We start from the raw sequence: 14,355 nt of genomic DNA on the forward strand, positions 1-14,355 counted from the left end.
TCATAGATGTTTTTGATGTTCATCTCGGTCCTTCGAATAGACCAATATATCATCAATAAAGATAACAACGAATTTATCCAGGTACGCACTAAACACTTGGTTCATTAAGCACATGAATGCAACTGGAGCATTTGTCAACCCAAACGGCATCACGGTGAACTCATAATGTCCATAACGTGTTCTGAAAGCGGTTTTATGTATATCCCCTTCAGCTATTCTTAGCTGATGATTACCCGATCTTAAGTCAATCTTTGAAAAGATCCCGGCTCCTCTCAATTGATCAAATAAGTAATCTATCGGGGGCAACGGGTATTTATTCTCAACTGTTACCTTGTTTAACTCTCTGTAGTCAATGCATAACCTCAAACTACCATCTTTCTTTCTCACAAACAGAACTGGAGCGCCCCAAGGTGAAACACTAGGTCGAATATAACCTTTATCCAACAATTCTTCAAGCTGAGACTTTGATTCCTCCATCTCCTTCGAAGCCATACGATAAGGGGCCTTAGAAATCGGTCCAGTACCCGGTACCAAGTCAATCATGAAGTCAATTTCCCGTTGAGGTGGTATTCCGGGAATCTCGTCAGGAAAAACATCCAAAAATTCATTCACTACTGCAATATCCTTGGGTTCCACCTCTTTCTTTCCCCCCTGGCTGATATGACATAAGTACAAAGGGTGTCCTTGCCTCACAAGCCTTTGCAACTCTAAGGTCGACACCAAATTCGTCCTGGGCCCCTTGGGAAACTTCCTATATCTAACGATTTCCCCTCGTGGTCCTTCCAACAAAACTCTCTGCTCTCTGCATTTAATAGTGGCCTTATACCTTCCTAGCCAATCCATCCCTAAAATTACCTCTAAACCTTCCATGTCTAACACATACAAGTCACTAGGAAAGGCAACTTTTCCTATCCTTAAGGGTACATCCCTATACAGTTTTTCACAACTGTACAATTTTCCCGATGGAACAGCCACCGTATAAGAAACTTCTTCAAAGGTTCCCAAATTCAATTCGTTTACCTTACTCTTTGCAAGAAATGAACATGTACCTTCCGAATCAAATAATACATTCACAGCTATAGAATGAATGGCGAACGTACCTGTAACCACATCCGTCGCCTGGTCAGCTTCTCTTGCACTGACCGCAGATACCCTTCCACTCGCCGGCTGTACATTATTTCCTCCCACTTGATTTCCCCCGCGATGCATTTCTGACCCTTCAACCCGGTTTCCATCTACCCGACCTTGTCCTCCATAAAAAGGTCGCTGGAACCTCTGACCAGCATTACCACGATTTCCATTCCCGTACTGCTGCTGGCTTGACTACTGGCGTTGTTTAAATTCTGTTGCCGGTGTTGTCCACTCGGATGTTGACTTCTACTCCTTTCTTTATGTAGCATTCAAACTCTCTATGTCCCCTTTTGTGGAAAAAGTTACACTCGATCAAATTCCTGTCACAATCTTTTCCCGGATGATTTCTCTTGCACCTTCTACAGAAATACTTTCTTTCATTGCCGTCTCGATCCAGTAATGGCTTAGCAGGCTTCGCGTCATTCCTAATCTCGGAATTCATATTAGACCTGCCTCTCTGAAAATTTCAGAAATTTCTTGCTTTCTTCTGATAAAAGACCGACGTGTTCTCCAATGCCTGGCCGGAAACTTCTTTCCTTTTCTCAGGGACATTACCCTTCTCTTTTTCCTTCTCCTTCCTCAAAATATTCCCTATTTGTGACGCTCGCTTATATATCTGTTCCAGTGTGTTATATCGGTCACTTTCAATATGTTTTTGAATGTCGAAAGATAAACCTAGCTCAAAGCATTGCATCTTTTCTCCTCCGTGGGTACATCATCAGGACAATACTTGAGGTACTCCATAAATTTGTGGTAATATTCATCAACAGTCATACCACCCATCTCTAATCGCGCAAACTCGTTCGATTTATCTTTCCTTACATGCAGCGGATAAAATTTCTCTCGCATGGCCCTTTTGAACAAATCCCAACCAAAATCCCCCTCAGCCTGCTCTAACAACCCCGATCTACTGTTTGCCCAGCAGTTGTCGGCTTCTCCAACCAAATAAAAGGCAGCTTGATTGACTTTCAATTCTTCAGGGCACTCAACTACATCGAAAAGTTTGTCAAATTCTCTTAACCAAAGTTTCTGTTCTGACGGTTCCCCCTTACCATCAAAAGTCGAGGGTTTGCACTGGCTAATCCGTTTGCTCATTTCAGAGGCTAATTCCGACACAGACCTCTCTCGGGGTGCGCTTACATTTGATAACGCTTTCACCATATTTCTTAGCGTACGGTTAGCATCATTCCTAGACAGTCTCTTCCTAGAAATTGGAGGCATCTTCTGCAAGCGAAAGAAAGGTTCAAATCAAAAGAATATCCTATGATTCGAAACCTTTGGAGAAAGAACAAGGTTTTGCTGAAAATATTTAACAGTCGTTTACTTATTTGTTTATATCTATATATATATATATATATATATATATATATATATATATATATATATATATATATATATATATATATATATATATATATATATATAAGTATTATTATTACTATTATTATTTTTTTTTCCAAGTCAAAAAGCTTAAAAAGGAAATTACGTATGTAATGCATAAACTAACAACACCAAAAGAAATAGGAAGCACACTTCAATATTTTATAGATATCCTTTGATACACCAAAATTGCCTCATGCAAGAGTTTACATTATTACTTTATTATTTATTTATTTATTTATTTTTAAAGACACAACTTGAAAATAATTCAAAGAAAGATGCGAAAGCAAAAAGAACATTTAGTGCCAAGCATCCCAAGTGTCAGCGACCTCATCGTAACTTGCTATGTCGAAGTCCTCATCATCTCCGTCTTCTCCAGAATCGGAGCTGGAATTCGAATACGATTCTTCCGATGCAGTACCACTATCTCTGGGGCTGCTTAATCGTAAATCCTCCACCTCCTCTTCAGGATCTTCCTCATCTGACCACCCCCTATCAAACCCAACCTCAAAGCCATATAAGTCGTAATGCGATCCCCAGTTCTCTCTCTCATCATCGCTGGAAATTTCTATATAAGTAGGCGGTTCCCGATTAGGCTCCCACATTTCAATATCACTCTCCGACTGAGGCTCGGTTTCCACCAGTGGGGAATCAGGAAGGACCCGCTCCCTCAATGGTTCCATGGTCACATTGGTGCCGTCCGATATTGGAGGCTCGCCCTTCTTCTCAGGTTCTACACTCTTCCTAGATTCAGACAAATGGTGTAACCTATTTAGGTCCAAATCTAAATCGTAACATACCCTATCGGCTTTTCCCTTAACCATAAGCATCCTCTCCCTACCATATATCAGCATTGGAGACTTCTCTCCAGGCAATCTCTGGGTCAAACATTGGTACCTCCCTCGCTTCACTGGGGGTGTGTGAGTCCATAGGTGTTTTTCCCTTATTCATATTCCTGAACAGATACACATAAAGGAAAAGAATCAGGTAAGAAAATTGATAACTGAGGACACCTAAAACACTATATAATCCTAATGGTCCAAAACCGGCTACATCACTACAATCACATTCAATGTTTTTTGTTTATCACATTCGACCGTTCCCCAACTCTCTTTCCTAAGGTCTGATATTCCTTTAGCTCCTAGGGAACATTGGCTCTGATACCAATTGTAACAACCCGATTTAAGTGACCCGGAAAATCATATGAAAACATGATCCCGGTTCACAAACGGACACAAATAACTTTTTTTTTTTACTCGGATCGTCAACGTTCCAACGGTAAAGGAATATGGTCAACGCAAGAAAACAACGCCAAACAAAGAAAACAAGTCAGCGGAAGTCTTTACATACAACTCGAGAGCCTACCGGCCTCTAGACTATCTAAAAAGTTGTACGAAATAAAAAGAAAAACGTCATAAACTTTCATTACATAAACCGAGTTATTTCGACTCATAAAATTATTACAAAATATATCCTAGTCTTGATGGTTACGGTTCTAAGCTGAGTCCTCACTCCAGCCCCCACCTGCAATCAACCTACTGCACGTCGTATGACAACACGTAGCAGGTTCCAAAGAACAACCAATACACGTCAGAGACTTCATACATATGTCAAACAGGTTGAATACAAGCATTGTGTTTATCCTAACATGCAAAGGCTCTATTATATATTCATTATTCAATATTTCCAATCTTGTAACATTGCCCGTCCTATTCGGATCGTTCAGGTATAAACCATTTATTTCTTTTAGATAATTCCAACTTGTAACGTTGCCCGTCCTGTTCAGGTCGTTTAAGTATAAATTCAAATATTTTTGGTGGAATACACTTAGGAGAGCTAATCCCAAGGTAACCACCGACCTAAGACGTTGCTCGTCCTGTTCGGGTCGCCAAAGGCTAAAGTATGCATACCCCCATGGTGACCGTAATGATCCAAAACTTCCATGGGAACAATAATTATAATATTCCAAACCAAACGTTAACCCCTTTGGGCAACAAACATATAAATTTTCAATTTCCACTTTAACTTCTTTCAAATTATTTGGGATGTCTAATCCTTATGTGAATTACAATACATCAATTAGGAATAAAACAACATTACTTGCACAACCACATAAACAGTATGGTCTAAGCGTGTACCTTAAACGCTGCAAACACACGTTGCTCAAGCACAATAGGAATTCCGCCCTCTTATAAATCGAGGTCCTAAATAACACATACAAAAAGATCACATATTAGATCGTGTTTACACATTTAATTCACTCCGTACCACTAAGATATCACCAAGACTTGATAAATTTAAATGTTTTCATCCAATTTCCAATGATTCCAAAAATTAATTTCTGACCAGAAACTTTATTGGCCATTTCAGACAGTTTAGAAAATTCAAATGAAAAATCCGACTTCGCCGTTGCGTTCAGAACGCATCAATTACCTTGGGTACCAAATTTCATAATTTCTAACATCCATTTACTATTTTTAATAATTTTAAGCATTTAGCGAGTTTTTTTTTTTACACATCGAATACATAAACCAACAACGGAAACGACTAACGTTTCCCGAATTGGCACCAATACCGAGACAGCAGCTGCTGTCCGGAACTCTCTTTACATTTTTTTTTTGGTTGCTGTTTTTAATTATATATATTCATACACAAAAACCCCATCATCAAAGCATAAGAGTCATCAAAATAAAAAGAATAGGCCCATCCATAAGATCTTCAAGAGACTTAAAACTCCACAAATTATGATAATTAAATTAAATACTTAATTCTCTTAACAAATTAAAATTTTGTAGAAAATCATAAAACAAAAATCATCTTTCTTGAATCAAGACATATATATATATATATATATATATATATATATATATATATATATATATATATATATATACATAATCCCTCAAGCAAAAATCCAATTTTGCTAAAGGATTTATAACTTCATAGATGACTACACTCGTTGGTCCATACCATTTAAATTCCTACTAACAAATTGTAATTTAGCTAGAGAAATGTAAATCATAAAAGAAATTTATTTAAATATCAATATTAACTTAATACTTTTAACAAATTAAACTTTGCTAAAGAATATAAATCAGAAACATAACTCAATCCTTTTAACAAAATTGAAGTTTATTAAAGGATTAGTAGAGAAAATTATATATAAAAGAAAATATATTCAATCCTCCTAAAAGTCATAGGATATCATCATACATAAAATATATTTCACCTTAGAAATCTTATGAATAAAATTTATAAATAACAATTCAACTAAACTTACCCCTTGAACAAAAGATTGAATTGAACAACAAAGGTTTTATTTTTTTTTTCCTTGAGAATGCCGAAACAAAAAGGGAGCAAGGAGGAGAAATTTTTCTGAATTTTTTTTATGTTCAAGAGATGTTTAAAATGATGATTAAAGATGCTTGAAATGCTTGAGGATTAATAAAAAAACTAAGGACCCATCTTAAAAGCCTAATACACAAATTATGAGAGGAGTTACAAAACTCCTCCCATACTCCCACAACCGGCAGCCCCTTCCAATTCCCCTTATATTTATTTTTTTTTTGTTAATAATTAATTAATTGAATAATTATTATATTATTGTCAAAACAGAAAAAAAAAACATCACACGATAAAACTCGTTACCGCTAAAATTAAACATACTTTATTACTTATAATTAACTATATAAAGTAGCATAATTTAATATTACTTATTCATTTTATTTTGTTATACATTATTTTATTATATTTTACTTATTTCTAGACCCGATAAATTACGGGGTGTTACACTTTCGCTTCAGTTGCAAGGTTAGAATCTATCCGTATTATGCTTGCTTTTGCTTCATACATGAATATTAAACTATATCAATTGGATGTTAAATGTGCTTTCTTAAATGGCTACTTACAGGAGGAAGTATATGTTAAACAACCACCTGGCTTTGAAATTCCCAATCTACCTATCATGTTTTTAAACTAAATAAAGCACTATATGGCTTGAAATAAGCTCCAAAGGCTTGGTATGACAAATTTAGCTGACGTTTACTTGAAAATAACTTTTAATGAGGTAAAATTGATAAAACTTTTTTCATTAAAACTAAAGGAAAAGATATTCTTGTTGTTCAAGTATATGTTGATGATATATTGTTTGGAGCTACTAATGACTCTTTGTGCAATGAATTTTCTCAGATTATGTGCAAGGAATTCGAAATGTGCATGATCGGAGACTTAACATTTTCTCTTGGACTACAAATAAAGCAAAAGAAAGATGACATATTTATTTGTCAAAGTAAATATGTTAGAGATATGCTAAAGAAGTACAATATGGATCAATGCAAAGATGCTAATACGCCTATGAGTGCAACACTAAGTCTAGACCAAGATATAAACGGTAAGAGTGTTGATCAAAAGACTTATAGAGGTATGATTGGTTCTTTATTGTATTTAACTGCTAGTCGTCCTGATATCATGTTTAGTGTTTGCTTATGTGCACGTTTTCAAGCTAACCCAAAAGAATCTCACTAACAGCAGTTAAGAGAATCTTTAGATATATGCATGGGAGTAAAGACTTCGCTCTATGGTACCCTAGTTGTGGAGATTTTAGTTTGATTGGTTTTTCAGATGCTGATTATGCTGGTTATAAGGTTAATAGATTGAGCACTTCAGGATCGTGTCAATTCTTGGAAAATACATTGATTTCATGGTATTCTAAAAAGCAAAATTCAGTTGCTTTATCTACAACTAAAGCTAAATACATAGTTGCTGGTGCATGTTGTTCTGAAATCTTATGGATTGCACAAAAGCTTCGAGACCTTAGAGTTGATCTCAAAGGTATTCCAATTAAGTGTGATAATACAAGTGCAATTTGTATTACTAAAAATCCAGTACAACATTCACGTACTAAACACATTGAGGTTCGTCACCATTTCATACGTGATCATGTCTAAGAAGGTCATATTACTATATCTTTTATTTCTACAGAAAATCAATTAGCTGATATATTTATAAAACCTTTAAGTGCTGATCGTTTTGCATATATTCGTATGGAACTTAGCATGCTAAATGATGTTGCATGAACTAAGGGGGAGTAAGGGTACAAGAGTAAGGGTTCAATAGTAAAGGTAAAATGTTACTAAATACTATGTATGTATTTAGGGGGATTATTACATATTATTTACATGATTTTAATTATGGTTGCAGTGTTTATACATGTGTTCGAGAATTGAAAATTAAATTTCAATTTCTTAAAATTATTTTTTTTACCTATAAATATACAAAAATGAAATTTATAATTAAGTACCTTTAATTAATAAAGGATATTTAATTATCTTAAGAAGAAATTAATGACACCCCCATCCAAATAATTCCACCACCTGTTGAAGCTACACCAATCACCACTTCACCTGGCATACAATTAAATATTGCGACACGTTCAAAATTCAAATAAGATTCAGTTCTATGTTAAGGCCACAAACAAACGGTCAAGTCGAGTCAGCGATCAAAATCATCCTAGTTGGTATCCAAAAGAAAATAGAAGAAGCCAAAGGAACTTGGGATGAAGACTGCCTGGAATTTTGTGGGCAATGCGAACCACATTGAAGGACGCAACAGGACATACACCCTTCTCTCTAGTGTATGGTTCCAAAGCCGTCTTGCCTATTGAAATAGGCATCATTTCTACAAGGATCACTTATTATTCATATGAAGAAAATGATGCAGAGAAAAGGGTCAATCTTCACCTACTTCCTGAGACAAGAGGAAACACACTTCTGCGTTCATTAGCACAGAAGCAAAAGATGACTTGCCAGTTCAACAGGATGGTCAAGCCCAAACAATTACAAATTCATGACTATATTCTCAGAAAACTCAACTCTCTTAAATGATGATAATTCAAAACACATATTAATTAAACAAATAAATTAGGTAATTATATTTAGTTGTTTAAATTGGTCCAAAATTATATTAAATATAAAGTGAATAATTGATTTATATTTTAAATTCGAGATATTGAAATATGTTTAAATGACTTAAGTTTATAAGCTTAAGTCATTTAAACATATTTCAATATCTTGAATTTTAAATATATATCAATTATTCACTTTAAATTTATAAGTTTTGAAATAAGTTTAAATGCTTTTAAGATAATTATGTTTGAGATAAGGTTATTTTCGTCATTATCATTTGAAATATTTTAATAGGTCAAGGTTTATTAAAATTAACTTTGAAATATTTTAATAGGTCAAAATATACTGAAATTAAGTTTGAATTAAAATAAAGTATTTTTGAATATTTGAATATATCATTACACGTTTTATTTTAAACGTTTGGATATATTATGTTATTAAATTTGAATTTGAATTTCAAATGTGTGTTTAAGATATTTGGATGATTAAATGTTAAAAGTACAATCTTCAGACGTTTTGTTATTTATATTACACGATTTGTATTTGAATTTAAATTAGTTGTTAAGCTATGCTAATTAAAGAGTTTCCTATAAATAAGATGACAATTTTACTTGATGCTAAAAATAGGAAAAGACAATTTAAACTAATGCTCAAAATAGGAATTAATTTTGAATAAATATCTACACGTTGAATGATCTGTTTTTGTTGAGTTTTCAATATCTTTCATGAGTTCTAACGTGGCAGCACAGAATTGGTTAATAAAAAAAAATTACAACACACAATGACGAAATTATATGAGCTGTCAGTGCAACGTCAGTTTGAGTTAAAGCTCAAGATCTTGAAGACTGGCACAGATTATCCAGATCAACGAAATTTGCGGATAAAGCTTTCTTGCTCTTCAAGGATATGTTGAGGCGTGACATATATAAATACAAGGCTTCATTCAAGGATTAAGATTGCATCTCTTCTTACAACTATATCTCTTATTGACTTAAGATCTAGTATTCTCTCAGTGTTCAAAAGAGTTGTAATTCTTAGTTCATCTAGCTCTTAAAATTTGTAATAGGATTAAGTGTTAAAAAGAGTTACATTTTTCATAGATTAATATGCCTAACTTAGAATACTTTTTAAAGTGTTCCACTTGTTATCTCTATTGTGAGATTGGGATTTGCTTTTATTAAGGGACTTGTAAGACGTTTTTCAAGGGGAAGAACGTGGTGAGAGAAGATAGAGAGATCTTCTAGTTGTCTTAAACTCTATTAATCAAAGGTGTTGAAATCCTACAGGTTGCAAGAGAAATCATAGGAGGGGAGTAGGTTGTTTAGAACCGAACCTCGTTAAGATATCGTGTGTTATTGTTTAAGTTTATTTCCGCACATACGTTATAGTTTTATTAATCGACCTAAAACTGTTCCAGAATATAGTTTTGAAAGGTCACCCAAGCTCTTGAGCTAACCTTCCAGACAAAAAATTTAAACGGGCATACTCTCTATTCAACCCCCCCCCCCCCCCCCCCCCCCCCCTCCTCTAGAGAGTATTCAACCTTTTATCAACTTTCATTCTCAGAAAAATAGAAGCAACCGGTAGAATCGCTGAAAAAGGAAAGCTAGGGGCTAATTGGGATGGTCCATTCAAAATTATCCGTATCATCAAACCTGACACATACGAACTTGAAGACTTTGAGGGAAAAATCTTAAAGAGACCCTGGAATAGAGATCACCTCAAAAAGTTCTATATCTGAACAACCCCTTGCAAGGGGCCAATAGACTAAAGAAGAACCTATGTTCTTTATGTTTTTTTTCGTACTTGTTTATTTCCTTTGAACTTATGTTCTTTATTTAGTTAACAGTTCTTTTAAGTTTTAGAATTTTTTCAAACTCTATAGTTTGAAGTTACTTGAAGCATATAATATGATTATTATTTAGCAGTCTAATATTGCAAAGTATTGTTCAGTATCATAATGGTCCTAGTCTTTCACCTAGTTGAAAGTCGGACCCCATTGAAGGCTCAAAGAGAATCAAAATTTTTCCAGAGCCTAAGTTATTTTTTATGGTCTGAGACTTTCACCTAGTTTGAAAGTCGAACCCCTTTGAAGGCGCAAAGAGAATCAAAATTCTCCAGAGCCTAAGTTATTTTTTATGGTCCGAGACTTTCACTTAGTTTGAAAGTCGGACCCCCTTGAAGGCTCAAAGAGAATCAAAATTTTCCAGAGCCTAAATTAGTTTTATGGTCCGAGACTTTCACCTAGTTTGAAAGTCGGACCCCCTCAAAGGCTCAAAGAGAATTAAAATTCTCCAAAGCCTAAGTCGTTTTTTATGGTCGGACCCCCCTTGAAGTGTCATTAGCTAGTTAAAAAATCAGCTTTCATCTAATTTGAAATACAGAGACTAATAAAAACATACAAAGGAAAGCAAGGAAATAAAATAGCCTAACAGGCGAGACATTCAAATACTAACGAGATGTTCAAAACATCTTGTCACAAATAAAGTTAATTATAAAGCACTACGGCTAAACATTCAAAAATATTCCAATTGTTCAAAACAGGGCATTGAGACCCACAAATGATCACAAAAGAGTTAGGATTGAGCTGCTTCATTGGCACAAGCAACTGGACTTAGAGATTTATGTCGAGGAAATGGGGTAAAGCGTAGTATTTCATCAAGATCAATCCTCAACAGCTTGTAGCGGATTAGCTGCTCTTAATGCCTCAACCATGGCTCTCGTCGCATTGAATTTTTCCATCAACTCTTTGTAGCAGTTGTGAAGTTCACTTCCAATCCCTGCAAAATCAAAAGGGTCAAAAGCAGATTATTCATCTAAAGGATAAGTCATATTGAGACACTTACTCTTATCAAGTTTCAAACTAATGTCATATGCAGACAAAAAGAGTTCATTTTTAAAATCCAATGTCTTGGGAATCAAGTTCCTTTGTACAAAAAGGGGCTTTCGAGCTACCTCTACCGTCATTTTGGCATATCGCACAATAATGGCCTCTTCCTGGGTATAGATGGGGACCGAGTTATTAAATTCGTCTAGTTTTGGGTTAATGTCATAGCTCGTCTTAAAATTCCATCCTTAGGTATGATACAAATATCCGAATTTTGTTCGAAATCCCTTCTGGCTGTTTGGCAATTCCCCAACAAGCTTGAAAGATCTCTTGTGTAAGAAGGTAATCCAGCCAGCGCCATTATTTTGGGAGTTATATAATCTCGCCCAAAAAATATGACAAAAAGCTGTCAAACTAGGATTCACACCTATGACCCTACTTATCAAAATAAATGCGTTCAGACAACCCCAAGCGTCTGGGTATAACTCTGCAACGGTTATGTTTAGAAATTCTCCAAGACTTCGCGGGCAAAAGGATGTAAAGGAAACCTCATGCCTAATTCAAAGGCCTTATCATACACCGCTATACATCTGGGAGGAGGATATCTGACCGTGTTATATTGCCCGGGTTTAATGATGTCATATCCTTCGAGCAAGCCCCACATCCAAGCCATACTTCTTCGATCACTATCTAATAAAATCATTGTGGGAAGATCGATCAAATAATTTAGCGGGCATCCATTAAGAATATAAAACGGGTGGGGAGGCTTTTCCGCACTGTTTCGGCTCGGTGAACATTCTTGTTCCGTCGTCTTCTTTTTATCTACATGTACCATCTCCAAAAGTTTAGGATCAATTCTTAAGTATTCAAACAACAAATTAATTGAAGATCAACAAGAACAATTTGAAGATCAATATAAATTAATTGAAGATTATATTAAACAAAAATTTAAGAAATTTATGAAAAAAAAACAAAATTTAAGTCAAACTTGGTATGGATTTGACCAAGTATGAAACTTGTCAGAAAATCACCAACTGAAAGAGCTTCTCTCACTAGATTTCAAGTTGAATTGCATGAAATTTTCTCTCACTGAAAGATTTTTGAAAAGTGTTGAAAATGATTGGGTAGGTGAGCATTTATAATGCCATAAATGCTCTGAAAAACAATGTTTATCTTCAGTATGAAGCTTCACAATGGTATCAATTTTTAGGTCCGAGACTTTAATAAGATAGACCCCCTATAAGCCAACAGAGAGTCGGGGCCAAAATCAAGCCAAGTCTTGATTCCAAGGCCGAGACTTCAGTAAGGCGAACCCCTTATTGGCCCAACAAAGAATATGGGACAAAATCAAGCCAAGTCTTGATTCCAGGTCCGAGACTTCAATAAGTCGGACCCCTTATTGGCCCAAAAGAGAGTTGAGGCTAAAATCAAGGCAAGTCTTAATTCTAGGTCCGAGACTTCAATAAGCCAGACCCCCTATTGGCCCAACAGAGAGTTGGGGCAAAAATCAAGTCAAGTCTTGATTCCATGTCAGAGACTTCAATAAATCGGACACCCAATTGGCCCAACAAATAGTTGGGGCCAAAATCAAACCAAGTCTTGATTCCAAGTCCGAAACTTCAGTAAGTCAGACCCCCTATTGGCCCAACAGAGAGTTGGGACCAAAATCTAGCCAATTCTTGATTCTACGAAACTTCAATAAGTCGGACCTCCTATTGGCCAAAAAGAGAGTTGGGGCCAAAATAAAGCCAAGTATCGATTCCAGGTCCGAGACTTAAATAAGTTGGACCCCTTTAGCCCAACAAAGAGTTGGGGCTAAAATCAAGCCAAGTGTTGATTCCAAGTCCGAGACTTCAATAAGTTAGACCCCTTTAGCCCAACAAAGAGTTGGGGCCAAAATCAAACCAAGTGTTGAATCCAGGTCTGAGACTTCAATAAATCGAAACCCCTTTTAGCCCAACAGAGAGTTGGGGATAAAATCAAGCCAAGTCTTGATTCCATGTCCGTGACATCAATAAGTCAGACCCCTTATAGGCCCAACAGAGAGTTGAGGCCAAAATAAAGCCAAGTCTTGATTCCATGTCTGAGACTTCAACAAGTCGGAACCCCTATTGGCCCAATAAAGAGTTGGGGCCAAAATCAATCCAAGTCTTGATTTCAAGTCCGAGACTTCAATAAGTCAGACCCCTTTTAGCCCAACAGAGAGTTGAGGCCAAAATCAAGCCAAGTCTTGATTTCAAGCCCGTGACTTCAATAAGTCGTACCCCTTATAGGCCCAACAGAGAGTTAGGGCCAAAATCAAGCCAAGTCTTGATTCCAGGTCCAAGACTTCAATAAGTCGGACCCCTTATTGGCCTAAAATAGAATTGGGGCTAAATACAAGCCAAGTCTTGATTCTAGGTCCGAAACTTCAATGAGTCTAATCCCCTTTTAGCTTAATGAGAGTTGGGGCCAAAATCAAGCCAAGTCTTGATTCCAGTTCCGTGACTTCAATAAGTCGAACCCCCTATTGGCCCAACAGAGAGTGTGGGAAAAATACAGCCAAGTCTTGATTCCAAGTCTGAGACTTTAATATGTGGGACCCCGTATTGGCCCAACAGAGAGTTGGGGCCAAAATCTAGCCAATTCTTGATTCTAGGTCCGAAACTTCAACAAGTCATACCTCCTATAGGCCCAACAGAGATTTGGGGCCATAATCAAGCCAAGTCTTGATTTCAATTCCGAGACTTCAATAAGTTGGACCCTATTTAGCCCAATAGAGAGTTGGAGCTAAAATCAAGCCAAGTGTTGATTCTAGGTCCGAGACTGTAATAAATCGGATCCTATTTTAGCCCAACAGAGAGTTGGGGAAAAAATCAAGCCAAGTCTTGATTCCAGGTCCGTGACTTCAATAAGTCAGACCCCTTATAGCCCCAACAGAGAGTTGAGGCCAAAATCAAGCCAATTGTTGGTTCCAGGTCCGTGACTTCAATAAGTCGGACCCCCTATTGGCCCAATAAAGAGTTTGCGCCAAAATCAAGCCAAGTCTTGATTTCAAGTCTGTGACTTGAATATGTCGTACCACCTATAGGCCCAACAGAGATTTGGGGCCAAAATCAAGCCAAGTCTTTATTC

This window comes from Amaranthus tricolor, chromosome 1 (genome assembly GCF_026212465.1).
Source record: "Amaranthus tricolor cultivar Red isolate AtriRed21 chromosome 1, ASM2621246v1, whole genome shotgun sequence".
NCBI lineage: Eukaryota > Viridiplantae > Streptophyta > Magnoliopsida > Caryophyllales > Amaranthaceae > Amaranthus > Amaranthus tricolor.